The 15,497-nt window shown below is 37.9% G+C and overlaps 1 protein-coding gene and 1 pseudogene across 9 annotated transcripts in view; both read left to right on the top strand.

Moving 5' to 3' along the window:
* The window catches only part of Pkhd1 (PKHD1 ciliary IPT domain containing fibrocystin/polyductin), a 468,594-nt gene that overhangs the window by 173,629 nt on the left and 279,468 nt on the right, over positions 1 to 15,497 (top strand). The gene's annotated exons all lie outside the window — the stretch shown is intronic.
* Positions 1,018 to 6,008, top strand: LOC141425589 (cyclic AMP-dependent transcription factor ATF-4-like; annotated as a pseudogene).

A 15,497-nucleotide genomic window follows, 5' to 3' on the forward strand; every position in this document is an offset into this window, starting at 1 on the left:
CTAAGCTCTTTACCATCTGTTTCCTTACATAAAACAATTTCTGACCTCTACCTTAATCAATCTAGAATTTACTCTGATACGGTTTCTCTGTCAATTATCTGTTTCTTCTCCCAGTGGCTAGCAAATTTTCTTTAAGCTGTTTATTCCACAGTGCAATTGTAGCAGATTGAAAGTGATTCTCTAATATATCTATGTCCTGGTCCCTGGAACCTGTGAGTGTTACCTTATTTGATAAAAGTAACTTTGCAAAGTGAGGTATGGTGGGTGGTATATGCCTGAAATCTCGGCACTCGGGAGGCAGAGGGAGGAGGATCACGAGTTTAAGGCCACCCTGGGCTGCATAGTTAGACACTGTCTCAAAACAAAAACAAAAACATAATGGGAAGGGGGGCTTTGTAGATGTGATTAAGCCAAAGATCTTGAAGTGTGTAGATTATGCACATAATCACATTGGTTCTTGAAAAAGGATGCAAATGTCAGTCAGAGGACAAGGCAGTGTGATGGCAGAAATGGTATTAGAGTGAGGTGCTTTAAATATGGAGGAAGGGGTTATGAGCCAAAAAGTACACACAACTTCTAGAAGCTGAAAAAGACAAGGAAATGGATTTTCCTTTCAGAGCTTCCAAAAGGAAGTAGACTTGAAAATACCCGTGAAACTAATTTCAAAATTCTGCTTTCCAAAACTGCAAGATAAGAAATTTGTGTTCTCCCTATATGAAGTAAAGGGATTTTTTTAAAAATAAAAGCATGCATGTTCTGTTCCACTTGCCCTAGATGTACAGTCCTCTGCAAAAGCACACCTTCTTTCCTCTCTTTCCGCAGGGTCTGAGGCCACCAGAGCACATCAGATGCAGTAGTGCTTGCTGACATTGACTTTTGCAGGGGTAGCAGCGGCATCAGGTTCTGCAGGGTAACACTCAGTGGCTCAGCCACCATGGCATCCAGCATCAGTGATGCTATTACCCACAGACACCTTAGAATTAAGCATGTTCCTTAATTCCACGAGATCCCTGTGACATGACCAAGATCACCTTCCTAAGCAGTGAGGTGTTGGCAGGGATTCACTGCCCCCTTCTACCAGTTGGGTTGGGGAGCCGAGGAAAGGTTAGGTTTCTTAGGTGACTCCCTGGAGGGGGCCAAACACCGCAGACATTGTGGGTTCTCTGGTGACAAGGCTAAGGTGGGCTCCATTTCCAAATGGCTGTCTGTGGATGGATTGTCAATGTCTCAGACTACTGCAAGGATACCTTCTCAGGGACAGATTGAATTTTGGGGGAAATGGATCTGAAGGAGTTTGACTTTGATGCCATGTTATATATATATGTGACCTGGAAACTATACTACAGGAGTTTTTGACCATGCTGGATGACATGTGTGATCTCATTACTTAGTTCAGGAGATGAACAATGTGTACTTCCCACCCCACTATCATGAATCCAGATGGGCGTCTCTCAGAAAGTTTAACAAAGATGAATATGGGTGATGTATTTTCTGTACAAGAATAAATATAGAATTTCTGAACCTGTTGAAATCATCATAAGAAGGGGACTAAGGTAGAAAGGAAAAAAATAGAGGGGATGAACCAGTTCAAGTTATAATACATAGATACATGGAAATGTTACAGGGAAACTCCCTGTAATCCAAAACAAACAAAAATGCCTTTTTTCAAAAACAGAGAACAGGAAAGTAAAACAGGTCCTGTCTGGGGGTTGGAAAAAGTGGGAGAGGAAGGATATAAGGAAATGGTGAAGGAGACAATGTAGTGAGCACTAGTTACTCATCCATGAAAATGGAAAAATGAGACCTGTTGAAACTATTCCAGGAATGGGGGAGGGAGGGGATAAAAGAGAATGATGGAGGAGGTGAAGTCAACTATGATATATTGTAAGAACTTTTATAAATGTCACAATGTACCCCCAGTACAACAATAATATTATAAAATAATAAAAAGAACAGGTGGTATATATACAACCCCCCTCCCTTGTTTCCCTTTTCTCTTTCCTGTAATCTCTTCCCCTTTCTCTGAGGTTCTGTCCTAGACTACAGATTATTCCTTCATTTAGAGCAAGGCAGTGAAATGGATATCCCTGAAGGAGATAGGAAGCCTGCTTACAATACCATGACTCTTCAATGCGTGAAGGAGAAGGACACCCTTTCAGAAAATGAAGTGACATCTGTGTAAACTCTGAGTCTTGCCTAGGCTCTATTCAGCATAGTTTCACTTTATGCAGGGCATTGGTAAATAGGAATCTGCCATCTTCGAGTGCTTTCTGTGTCTCTGCCTGTCTCCACACCTTCTCTTGGAGAGAAGATGGTAGCAGCAAAAGTAAAGGGTGAAAAACTGGATAAGAGGTGAAAAATATGAAGCAAAATAAGATGGCAGTCATCAGGCAGTGCCAGAGGAAGAGGGTAGAGCAGGAGGCTGTCACTGGTGGATGCAAAGAGTTATAAGGAAAAAAACAAGTCTCTGAAAGTGGAGGCAGATTTCCTGACCAACAAGATCCAACACCTGGAAGGTTTTACAGGAGAGGTCAGCAAGGCAAGGGGGATGAAGAGTTAGGACTGTCCTGTGCTGGTACATTGGAGTCTGTGTTCTAATAAGTAATTTTCCGTTAAAAGTGAAAAGTAAATGTGTTTACAAGATTGTAGCATGTTTGTATAAATATGAAATTTTGTCAACATATGAACATAAGAAAGGAACATTAAGAAATACATATAAATCTTTTGTATTAAGATTGTGGATAGTTTTATCATCTTTTGTCCTCCCACTATTTATACTTGAAACATTATTTGTTGTTTTGTACAAATAAGTTACTATAAATTATCCCCTTTTTCCTTACTCATACCTGCTCTCCAAAGCATAAAATGATTATCTATTTGACTGAAAATAAGTCTGTCAGTGGGTAGAAGAGACATTCCCTAGAAGCCTTTAACTCTGACCAAATGTTTCGCACTTTTTAATGAAGGGTGTTTCACTAGAGTTCTCTAAATCCTAAGCCTGGAATCGGTTTAAGTGGCCTGAACTCCTAAGCAGGAGCTAGGACAAGAGTCCCAATATTTCCACTTATAATATACCATTCTTTCTCAGTCACTTACTTTAAATCAAAATAACAAAATATAAATCTCTAATTGCATAGAAGCACCCCCACCCCCACACCCCACACAGAGCACAAGCAGGATGTTCTGCCGTGTTTTGTCTTTATCCAAGGAACATATCACAGCAAGTGGTTCTCAAGGACGCAGGGAAATAATACATGAAAAATTCCTCTATTCCATCTCTGCCCACTTTATCTTCTGGACAACTTTGGCTTACTCTTCAAAATCCAACTCAGTTATCACTCTTTGGGGAGCATTCCCAGAAATAACCATTTCTTTCTATGGTTGTGAGGTTCTGCCTATCTGTGGACTAACAGGCCCTGGGTGTCCGTTATCTTAACACTTACCATATGCATTTGTGATTTTTTTGTCTGTGTATTACTTGTATTAGTCTAGTGAATTAGAGAAAAGGGACTCTTTATGTTTGTCTTCCTGGTGCTTGACAAATGCTCACCTACATATAGGAAAAGAGACTGTTCCTTTTTTTTTTTTTTTTTTTTGCTATGATAATGAGAAAGCTGCATCCAGAAATAAGGAATAAGGAGGGGGGGGGTAACTTGTGTTTATTTCTAGTTCTTTTGTGGGTATCTTTAGATTTCTTCTGATGTGAGCATTATTTTAATGAAGTGATTTCTCTCTCTCTCTCTCTGTCTCTCTCTTTCTCTTTTTCTCCCTTTCTAAGTTATTTGGAAATGTCCTGGCAGTTATTCACTTGGAATAAAGACTTAAGCCCTATGAAATAAACAAAGAGAGAACAATTAGTGATTTTAGAGTGTGTCAACCTACAAAGATTATTTTCTTTCTCTCCATGCCCATTTGGTAAGAATGGTTCTCTGGAACTGTGTAATTATGGATGAATGACACTGAAATGCTTGAACAATAATTTGTAGGAAATACAATTATGAGTAGAAGTCATTAGTGGGAGTAAATGAATAGTTTGTTGACTAACAGGTCAATGTTGAAAGCCCAATGTGGTTAAACATTGAGTTAAATTACAAGTTAAGTACATAGCTTTTGTGATTTAAGCATATTTATAAATTACTAAGCCTTTTAAACTGTATTTTTATATGTGTGCTTTTTTTTTTTTTTTTTGATTTGTGGTACAGAAAGGAAGGAGCTGCCCGACCAGGGTTTCCAAAAGCGTTTGAAATGTGTGCAAGTGCTCTCTTAATCAGAGAAGTCAGTCATTTTACCTTATGTGTCATTTAAATAACATTTACAAAGTAATGCATATCAAATCAAAGTTAATTGGGTACAGTTAGTGTACAGTTGTGTCTCTAGGCTGGGAACTGCATTCCTTGTCTGGTCCTGGATTCAGAAGACCAAGATACAGAGCTTGGTGCTCATATCTCATTACTATGTAAACTTATGCTTATATAATGTTACAATAAAAACCAAAAAATAAATAGCTCTTATTTCAGAGAAAAACTACTTGGCATAGGTTGAGTTTATTCTAGTTTCCCAATAAATGTATTGTTTGTATACTTTTCTGTTTTTACAAATCAGACATTGTATATTCACTTATATTTCTGATGAGGGTTTACAAGTGATTATCTAGAAGCGTTGTTTTCAATAGTTAATTTAAATTACTATCAGTTGAATGTTAATGATGAGTCCAGGGCTGTGTTAGGAATTACAACAGGAACAAATGAATAAAAGAATTATAAAGGAACAAATGAATAAAGGAACAATAGGTATAAAGGGAATACCGTGCATTCAAGGTGCTGTTACATAGGGGAGATAAGATGCTCTTTAATAATTGCAGAATGATTTATTACTGAAATACATGGTACTGACTGTAGTCAGTATATATAGCTTATATAGAGCTATATAAGCTTCCTAAGGCCTCCCTGAATCTGTTCAACTGTGGATATTTCAGTAGTGATATGAAAATTTCACTGCCTGCATCTTACAGCTCTCACACAACCACTAGCCCTTTTCAACATTCCTATCAGTCCTTATGAGAGTTCTCATGGCATATTTTGTGTGACTCAATTACCCAGTCTGTCTGACATGGTCATCATGCAGCATCGTTCATGCTCTTAGTTCTCCATTGAGGAAGAAGGTGGAGGCTGCCTCATGCCCTGTCCTGCTGCTGGTGGCTGCCATGAGAAAACTGAAATGAGTCCAAGGGCACAGCTTCCACTGTTCCCAAGGGCTGAAACCCAAGGTGTAGGACTGTCCTGTGTCATATAATGAGGTGTACAGATGACCTTTCTATTCTATTCAGGGTCCAACCCCATCACCTGGGCATCAACACTTTCATGTGCTTGTTTCTCTGTGTTTTGTTCTTGATTTTTCTCATTCTGGATGTATTTAGGGAGCAGCTATTAGATACTAGACACTGAATTACTCTAGTGATATACAGTGAACAAAAGACAAGTGTGCTTTTGCCATCAGGTTTAGTAGAGACACACAGGTAACTGTAGTAATAACAGGTTACGTTATAGTTGTGTGAAGTACTAGAAAGGAGAGATGATACGACAAATTATCACACAGAGCTTGATTAGTCAGAGGTCTTATAGAATCAAGCTCAATGATCACTTTTTTTTCTTTTTTTCCCCTTTATTGTTGTGATGGGTGGGGGTACATAGTGGCATATACACAGGTTCTTATAATATATCAAATATATCATACATAAATTCACCTCCTCAACTATTCTCCTTCACCCTGCTCTCTCAAGTCCTGGAGTAGTTTCAAAAGATATCATTTTTGCATTTACTTACATGTGTACCCATTTTATTCCACAATACTCACCCTCCTCCCTCCTTTCTACAACGCCTCTCCCCTCCCACTGGTGCCAACCCTCCCCCCATACCACATTTGCTTTATCCATTCAACAATTGATGGGCACCTAGGCTGAAGCTTGGTTTCTTTTTTCTTTTTTATTTTTAATTCATATGTGCATACAATGTTTGGGTAATTTCTCCCCCCTCCCCCACCCCCCCTTACCCCTCCACTCCCTCCCTCTACCCCCACCCCCTCCATACCCGGCAGAAACTATTTTGCCCTTATTTCTAATTTTGTTGAAGAGAGAGTATAAGCAATAATAGGAAGGAACGAGAGTTTTTGCTGGTTGAGATAAGGATAGCTATACAGGGCGTTGACTCACTTTGATTTCCTGTGCGTGGGTGTTACCTTCTAGGTTAATTCTTTTTGATCTCACCTTTTCTCTAGTTCCTGGTCCCCTTTTCCTATTAGCCTCAGTTGCTTTTAAGGTATCTGCTTTAGTTTCTCTGCGTTGAGGGCAACAAATGCTATGTAGTTTTTTAGGTGTCTTACCTATCCTCACATCTCCCTTGTGTGCTCTCGCTTTTATCATGTGCTCAAAGCCCAGTCCCCTTGTTGTGTTTGCCCTTGATCTAATGTCCACATATGAGGGAGAACATACGATTTTTGGTCTTTTGGGCCAGGCTAACCTCACTCAGAATGATGTTCTCCAATTCCATCCATTTACCAGCGAATGATAACATTTCGTTCTTCTTCATGGCTGCATAAAATTCCATTGTGTATAGATACCACATTTTCTTAATCCATTCGTCAGTGGTGGGGCATCTTGGCTGTTTCCATAACTTGGCTATTGTGAATAGTGCCGCAATAAACATGGATGTGCAGGTGCCTCTGGAATAACTTGTGTCACAGACTTTTGGGTATATCCCCAAGAGTGGTATTGCTGGATCAAATGGTAGATCAATGTTTAGCTTTTTAAGTAGCCTCCAAATTTTTTTCCAAAGTGGTTGTACTAGTTTACATTCCCACCAGCAGTGTAAGAGGGTTCCTTTTTCCCCACATCCTCACCAACACCTGCTGTTAGTGGTGTTTCTAATAATGGCTATTCTAACAGGGGTGAGGTGGAATCTTAAGTGGTTTTAATTTGCATTTCCTTTATTGCTAGAGATGGTGAGCATTTTTTCATGTGTTTTTTTGGCCATATGAATTTCTTCTTTTGAGAAAGTTCTGTTTAGTTCACTTGCCCATTTCTTTATTGGTTCATTAGTTTTGGGAGAATTTAGTTTTTTAAGTTCCCTATATATTCTGGTTATCAGTCCTTTGTCTGATGTGTAGCAGGCAAATATTTTCTCCCACTCTGTGGATATTCTCTTCAGTTTAGAGACCATTTCTTTGGTTGAGCAGAAGCTTTTTAGTTTTATGAGGTCCCATTTATCTATGCCATCTCTTAGATGCTGTGCTGCTGGGGTTCCAGAGAGAAAGTTCTTACCTATACCTACTAACTCCAGAGTATTTCCTACTCTTTCCCGTATCAACTTTAGAGTTTGGGGTCTGATATTAAGATCTTTGATCCATTTTGAGTTAATATTGGTATAGGGTGATATACATGAATCTAGTTTCAGTTTTTTGCAGACTGCTAACCAGTTTTCCCAGCAGTTTTTGTTGAAGAGGCTGCTATTTCTCCATCGTATATTTTTAGCTCCTTTGTCAAAGACAAGTTGGTTATAGTTGTGTGGCTTCATATCTGGGTCCTCTATTCTGTTCCACTGGTCTTCATGTCTGTTTTTGTGCCAGTACCATGCTGTTTTTATCGTTATTGCTTTGTAATATAGTTTGAAGTCAGGTATTGTGATACCTCCTGCATTGTTCTTTTGACTGAGTGTTGCCCTGGCTATTCGTGGCCTCTTGTGTTTCCATATAAATTTCACGGTAGATTTTTCAATCTCTTTAATGAATGTCCTTGGAATTTTGATGGGAATTGCATTAAACATGTAGATTACTTTTGGGAGTATAGACATTTTTACTATGTTGATTCTACCAATCCATGAGCATGGGAGATCTCTCCACTTTCTATAGTCTTCCTCAATCTCTTTCTTCAGAGGTGTATAGTTTTCCTTGTAGAGGTCTTTCACATCTTTTGTTAGGTTTGCACCTAGGTATTTGATTTTTTTTGAGGCTATTGTAAATGGAATTGTTTTCATATATTCTTTCTCAGTTTGTTCATTATTAGTGTATAGAAATGCTAATGATTTTTCTGTGTTGATTTTATATCCTGCTACCTTGCTGTAGCTATTGATGGTGTCTAGGAGCTTTTGAGTAGAGTTTTTTGGGTCTTTAAGGTATAGGATCATGTCATCTGCAAATAGGGATATTTTGACAGTTTCTTTACCTATTTGTATTCCTTTTATTCCTTCTTCTTGCCTAATTGCTCTGGCTAGGAATTCCAGTACTATGTTGAATAGGAGTGGAGATAGTGGGCATCCTTGTCTGGTTCCTGATTTTAGAGGGAATGGTTTCAGTTTTTCTCCGTTAAGTATAATGCTGGCTGTAGGTTTGTCATATATAGCTTTTTATAATGTTGAGGTACTTTCCTTCTATTCCTAGTTTTCTTAGAGCTTTTATTATGAAATGATGTTGGATCTTATCAAAGGCTTTTTCTGTATCTATTGAGATGATTGAGTGGTTTTTGTCTTTGCTTCTGTTAATGTGGTTTATTACGTTTATTGATTTTCGTATGTTGAACCACCCCTGCATCCCTGGGATGAAGCCTACCTGGTCGTGGTGAATAATCTTTTTGATGTGTTGCTGAATTCGGTTTGCCATTATTTTGTTGAGGATTTTTGCTCAATGTTCATTAAGGAGATTGGCCTATAGTTCTCCTTTTTGGAGGTGTCTTTGCCTGGTTTTGGGATAAGTGTAATACTGGCTTCATAAAATGTGTTTGGCAGTTTTCCTTCCCTTTCTATTTCATGGAACAGTTTAAGGAGGGTTGGTATCAGTTCTTCTTTAAAGGTCTGATAGAATTCAGCAGAGAATCCATCAGGTCCTGGACTTTTCTTTTTGGGGAGACTCTTGATTGCTGCTTCAATTTCATTTTGTGTTATAGGTCTATTCAGGTGATTACTTTCCTCTTGGTTCATTTTTGGATGATCATATGTTATCTAGAAATCTGTCCATTTCTTTTAGATTTTTGAATTTATTTGAATATAGGTTCTCAAAGTAGTCTCTGATGATTTCCTGGACTTCCATGGTGTTTGTTGTTATCTCCCCTTTTGCATTCCTGATTCTACTAATTTGGGTTTTTTCTCTCCTCATTTTAGTCAGGTTTGCCAGGGGTCTGTCGATCTTGTTTATTTTTTCAAAGAACCAACTTTTTGTTTCATTAATTCTTTGTATGGTTTTTTTGGTTTCTATTTCATTGATTTCAGCTCTTATTTTTATTATTTCTCTCCTATTTGTTTGGGATTTGCTTGTTCTTGTTTTTCTAGGAGTTTGAGATGTATCATTAGATCATTGATTTGGGATCTTTCAGTGTTTTTAGGATATGTACTCATGGCTATAAACTTTCCTCTCAGGACTATCTTTGCTGTGTCCCATAGGTTCCAGTAGGTTGTGTTTTCATTTTCATTGACTTCCAGGAACTTTTTAATTTCCTCTTTTATTTCATCAATGACCCATTGTTTATTAAGCAATGAGTTATTCAGTTTCCAGCTGTTTGCATGGTTTTTGTCTTTGTTTTTGTTGTTGAGTTCTAGTTTTATTGCATTGTGATCAGATAGAATGCATGGTATAATTTCTATTTTCTTATATTTGCTGAGGCTTGCTTTGTGCCCTAGGATATGATCTATTTTGGAGAAGGTTCCATGGGCTGCTGAGAAGAATGTGAATTGTGTAGAAGTTTGATGAAATGTTCTGTAGACATCAAGTAGGTCCATTTGATCTATTGTATATTTTAGATCTTGGATTACTTTATTGATTTTTTGTTTGGATGACCTATCTATTGATGATAATGAGGTGTTAAAGTCTCCCACAACCAATGTGTTGGCGTTAATATATGCTTTTAGGTCCTTCAGGGTATGTGTGATGAAATTGGGTGCGTGACATTGGGTGCATACAGATTGATGATTATTATTTCCTTTTGGTCTATTTCCCCTTTTATTAGTATGGAATGTCCTTCTTTATCTCGTTTGATCAATGTAGGTTTGAAGTCTACTTTGTCAGAGATAAGTATTGCTACTCCTGCCTGTTTTCAGGGGCCATTGGCTTGGTAAATCTTCTTCCAGCCTTTCATCCTATGCCTATGCTTATTTCTGTCAGTGAGATGAGTCTCCTGTAAGCAACAAATTGTTGGATCTTCCTTTGGAGTCCATTTCATCAAACGGTGCCTTTTGATGGGTGAATTAAGTCCGTTAACATTAAGCGTTAGTACTGATAGGTATGTGGTGATTCCTGTCATTTAGTTGTCTTAGTTGTTTGAAGGTTTGATTGTGTGTACCTAAGTTGAGGTTATTCTCTACTGTCTTGCTTTTTCTTTTCCTGTAGTTTGGTGCTGCCTGTCTTTTCATGGTTAAGTTGGGTTTCACTTTCTGTGTGCAGAATCCCTTGAAGAATCTTTTGTAGTGGTGGCTTTGTGGTCACATATTGTTTTAGTTTCTCCTTATCATGGAAGACTTTTATTGCTCCATCTATTTTGAATGATAGTTTTGCTGGGTAGAGTATCCTGGGGTTGAAGTTATTTTCTTTCAATGTCCGGAAGATCTCACCCCACACTCTTCTTGCTTTTAATGTTTTTGTTGGGAAGTCTGCTGTGATTTTGATGGGTTTACCTTTGTATGTTATTTGTTTTTTCTCTCTTGTAGCTTTCAGTATTCTTTCTCTAGTTTCTGTACTTGTTGTTTTAATGGTCATATGTCGTGGGGTAGTTTTATTTTGATGTGGTCTGTTTGGTGTTCTGGAGGCCTCTTGCATCTGTATGGGAATATCTTTCTCTAGATTTGGGAAATTTTGTGTTATTATTTTGTTGAATATATTACTCATTCCCTTTGCTTGCACCTCTTCTCCTTCGATGCCCATGATTCTCAAGTTTGGTCTTTTGATGGAGTCGGTGAGTTCTTGCATTTTCTTTTCACAGATCTTGAGTTGTTTAATTAATAGTTCTTTGATTTTTCCTTTAATTACCATATCATCTTTGAGTTCTGAGATTCTGTCTTCTGTTTGTTTTATTCTGCTGGATTGGCCTTCTGTTTTGTTTTTCAATTCTGTTTCGTTCTTTTTTCTTTGTTTTCCATATCCTGAGTCCTTCATCTTTAATGTTGTCTATTTTTGTCCTGAGTTCATTTATCTCTTTATTAATTATGTTCTTTGTTTCACTTTGGTGTTTATACAGTGTTTCTAAGGTTTCTTTTATTTCTTCTTGTGCTTTTTCAAATTCTCTATTCTTGTTGTCTTGGAATTTCTTGAGTGTCTCCTGTACAGTTTGGTTGACCCTATCCAGTATCATCTCTATAAAATTCTCATTGAGTATCTGTAGTCTTTTTTGTTTTAGATTGTTCTTGTGGGCTTCATTGGGTTCTTTGGCATAGTTTATCTTCATTTTGTTGAAGTCTGGATCTGAGTATCTGTTTTCTTCATTTCCCTATGGTTCCTGTACTAATTTTTTGCTATGGGGAAACTGGTTTCCCTGTTTTTTCTGTCTTCCCATCATTGCCCTTGGCGTTGTTATTGTCCCTGTACTATGTGCAATTAAGTATTTTCTAGCTTGTAATAATAACAGTGGTGATATTTAGAATGGTAATGTGAGAGGAGATGGAAAGCAAAGAAGTTAAAGAAAAAGGGGAAAACAAACAAACAAGTAGAAAAAAACAGAACAATCAAACAACAAAAAAAAATTTCAAAGATATAAACAGGGAGAGATAGTGTACTAATCAACAGTAAGCTGAACAGGCATTAGAGAGACAGAGAGAGGATTGAAAATAAAAATTAAAAATAAATAAAAAGAAAAAGAAAAAATAAATAAATGAAAAAAAATCTCCAAGTTCAAATGCAGTTAAGTTTCAGTCTTAATAATTTTGGTGTTAGTCCCTCAGCCTCCAGTCCTGGAGATGGTGTCTCAAAAGTAGTGCTCTCATTGTCTCATGAAAGGGGAAAAAAACAAAACAACACAAAACAAAACAAAACAAAAAACCGACAAAGTCTCCCAAGTTCAAATGCAATACAGTTTCAGTAAGTTTTTCAGCTTGCACATGTAGGTTGGTTGTTGTCTCATGAAAGGTAGGGAGAGAGAAAAAAAAGAGTCTGGAGACAGTTCTGAGAATGGTATCTGCAGGTGTCGCTCACCTGCCTGCTGCTGTCAGCCTGCTGTTGCTGGCGGCGTTATTTATGCAGATCTCTGGGGTGAGCTTTGCACTCACCTGGCCCCACAGGCTTTGTTTGCTCAGAGTTCTCCTGTGCGCCAGCCACTGTTACAAGCTTTCCCCTTTCCAAGCACACTGGGGGGGGGGTGACACTGCACCCGCTTTCTCTGGGCTGCATGTTTGTTTACAGCTCACATGGGAAGTGGGTCTTCCCCCCTTTCCTGTGGAGTTTTCCTCCCACTGCCGCTTTTACAAGTTTTCCCGCTCCTGGTTGCTGGGCATGTGCCGCCGCTCCTGCCTTCTCTAGCCAGCTTGTTGTGAGGGATTCCCCGCCCCCCGTCTTTGGCACTCAGGGCACCCCGCCCTCTTTGCTAGCATTTTTTTTGTTGTTATTGCTTATTATTCAGTTTTTTTTTCTTTTTTCCTTGGGTGGGGGTTGGTCTGTCCAGGGGGCTATGCTGATCTGGCCCAGGGTTGTCTGTGGGAGTACCGCGTGCCGCTTAGCTCACCTTGTGGTCCGTGTCTTCCTAAGCCGTCTGGGTGCTGGCATCTGGCAGCAGCGTGGGAGCCCTCCTGGTTTCTCCATTTAACGTGGAGTGGAGATGCTATGTGTGGGGTGGGGTGTGGAGGAGTCAAAATCTTGCCTCTTCTCGGTGGCTTTTCCTGCAGCATCTCTCCAAGATTTTACTTTAGGAGGCACACTTTCTGCTTCCTCCATCTAGCCGCCATCTTGGAATCTCTCAATGATCATTCTAAAGAATTAAGCAGAATCTATAAAGAGAACCAAGGAAGAGGAGTTTGAGGTACAAAAGCTATCTGGAGGGTTCCTTCAGGTAATTCTCTCTTGTTCAGCCATGGATCCATGTGGTCAGCAGAAGGCCTGTATCTGAGGTGTGCATGTTACCTCTGTCATCCTCTTTTTTTCTTATCTGCTTTGTGAACCTTCTTCTCTCATGCAGAACAGCTCAAGTAAATGGCCCACCAACTGCCCAGACATACTTGGGCATACCTAAATCCCAAATGCATCTGCAGCTTTTAATGCAGTAAGGATCCTGGATCACTATAAGGTATGTAGAAGAAGTATAGGTTAGCAACTTAAGAGGAAACTGGAGTGTTCCCTGAAACCCAGTGGAAGAAGTGGGGCTTGGGCTGTGTTTTGCAAGGACAGGTACGAGGAATGTAGCAGGGTACACCAGTGGAAGGGACAGAATGTGGAAAGGAATAGAATTAGAATAATCTCATTTAAAGAGAAGAGATAAAGCCTGTCTTCTTGGAATAGTTGATTAAGAAGTCAGCATCTATAAAGTAGGCTGAAGTTATGGAGAACCTGGGAAAGTCAGGAAAGGAATTTAGGGTTTTGTTACTGAGCACTGTAGAGAGATACTATAGGGTAATGGACAAAGAAGGGATGTGATTAAAATAACAAAAATTTTTAAGAAAAGAATATAATAAGAATGTTTAATAATAAAAGCTGTTTGCAGAAGGTCTGGACATCCTGAGTTTGAGATGATGGCAGATTATACAAATGTCAGTATCTGACAGAAATTGAGGCTGGCATCCTGGAAGCATCCAGGGTTGATGACTTAGTCAACACATAGAGGAGTCACATCAGTAATGAGATTGAGTAAGTTAAGAGACCATTTTTCTGCAGTCTTGAGGCTCTGTCAACATTTGAAAGGACATGAGTTATGTTAATAAACATGCACTTTAAAGAGTCTTTGTTATTTTTTTCACTCATTCTGACTTCACTAATATTTATAAAATGATTCATTGAGAAATATCTTTGGTGTCTCCACTCTTGGTTTGGCCATATGTATCTTGCATGTTGGTAGGTATATAATTGATGTTTGCCGCATATTGACTGAGTATTGTGAATACTTTACTTTTGATAAGCATCTTTTATGTTTGATAGAGATTTTTCTATGCAGATAATCAAGAATAAGTCAGTGAAATTCACAAATATGTGTATACACATAAATAAACTTTATTTCATTTTATTGTTCCCAAAGGTTAAGATATACAAACAAGGAATAAAATTAAAATTATTAAATTTCTTTGGGATGATTTATGTCTTAATTTTCACCTGCCCTATAATTAGAAATTTTGAACTCTTTAGTTTTTTTAAGATAAAATTATTGCCTGAATAAACTTCAGAAATTACATCATTAACCCAGAGACCTTACTAAGCCAAAAACAACGTGATTGCTACAAGTGCCTTTACAAACAGACAAATAAATAAAGAAGAAAGTTTAAAATAATTTGAAAATGATTTATTGTTGGCCACCTCTGTAGTTAGAGATTCAAGTATTATTACTTTACTTTAGTGCAACAAGGGAGGACAGTAAGTTGCTGTGGGCTAAAGGTAAATTATGATCTATTGCAAAGGAGGAAGGAAATGTACTGAGGAAAGATAAAGGAGTTGGGAGTAAGCCATGTAGTTACTGAAGTATAGTTTTAAATAATGCATTCAAAAATCTTTGCCGTGACCCTTGCTGGGAAAGTCTGCTGTAAACTGTGAAACAGATGACATTCTTAAATCTTTGATAGTTAAAGACTAACATACTTAGTATGTTCAAAGTTACATGGATATGACAGAGTATAATACAAATTAGGGTATCTAGAGTCACAAGTTTTCTTTTGTTCAACTTTGCTTCATAATCTTATCCTGGATATACCCAGTTTTAGACTTTGAGGGGCTCATTTAATATACCAAAATTTAGGATAATCATGCCAAGATAATTTTGGTCTTCCACTCTGTTTACATTATTTGTGAATTGAGTTGAACTCTTCATATGGGAAATCAGTTATGTGATTCAGAACCTAATAACCATCTTTTATTATTTGAAATAAGAAAAAGTGGTAAAATTTCATCTTCAAAAGCCATTGTTATGCAGGGAAGGAAAAGACATATATCAAGGGTGATCTATGCAACAAAATCCAAGCTCTATATTTTCATGGATATTATCTCACTTAATCTTCCTAAAATCCTAAGATGAAAGACCATGCTACTTTTTTTTGACTAAGAAAACTGAAACACACTCGTAAGTATGTTACTCAAAGAAACTTGGTTTGAATATGATGAGACTATGACTTAAACATAGGTTTAGTTTAATGACAATTCCTGTATCTTCCACACCTTACTACTCAATCCTGGACTTCTTTTATTACTACCTTCTTGATGTGAAAAAAATAATATCCAAAAAACCCTACCCCTAAACAAAAATCAAAACTAAAATGCAAAAATTTTTGCATATTGATCCTATGGCTTGCTTTCCTATGTTCTTTCACAGAATTCTTTGGCTGAATAACATGACATTT

Source organism: Castor canadensis, chromosome 8, assembly GCF_047511655.1.
Source record: "Castor canadensis chromosome 8, mCasCan1.hap1v2, whole genome shotgun sequence".
NCBI lineage: Eukaryota > Metazoa > Chordata > Mammalia > Rodentia > Castoridae > Castor > Castor canadensis.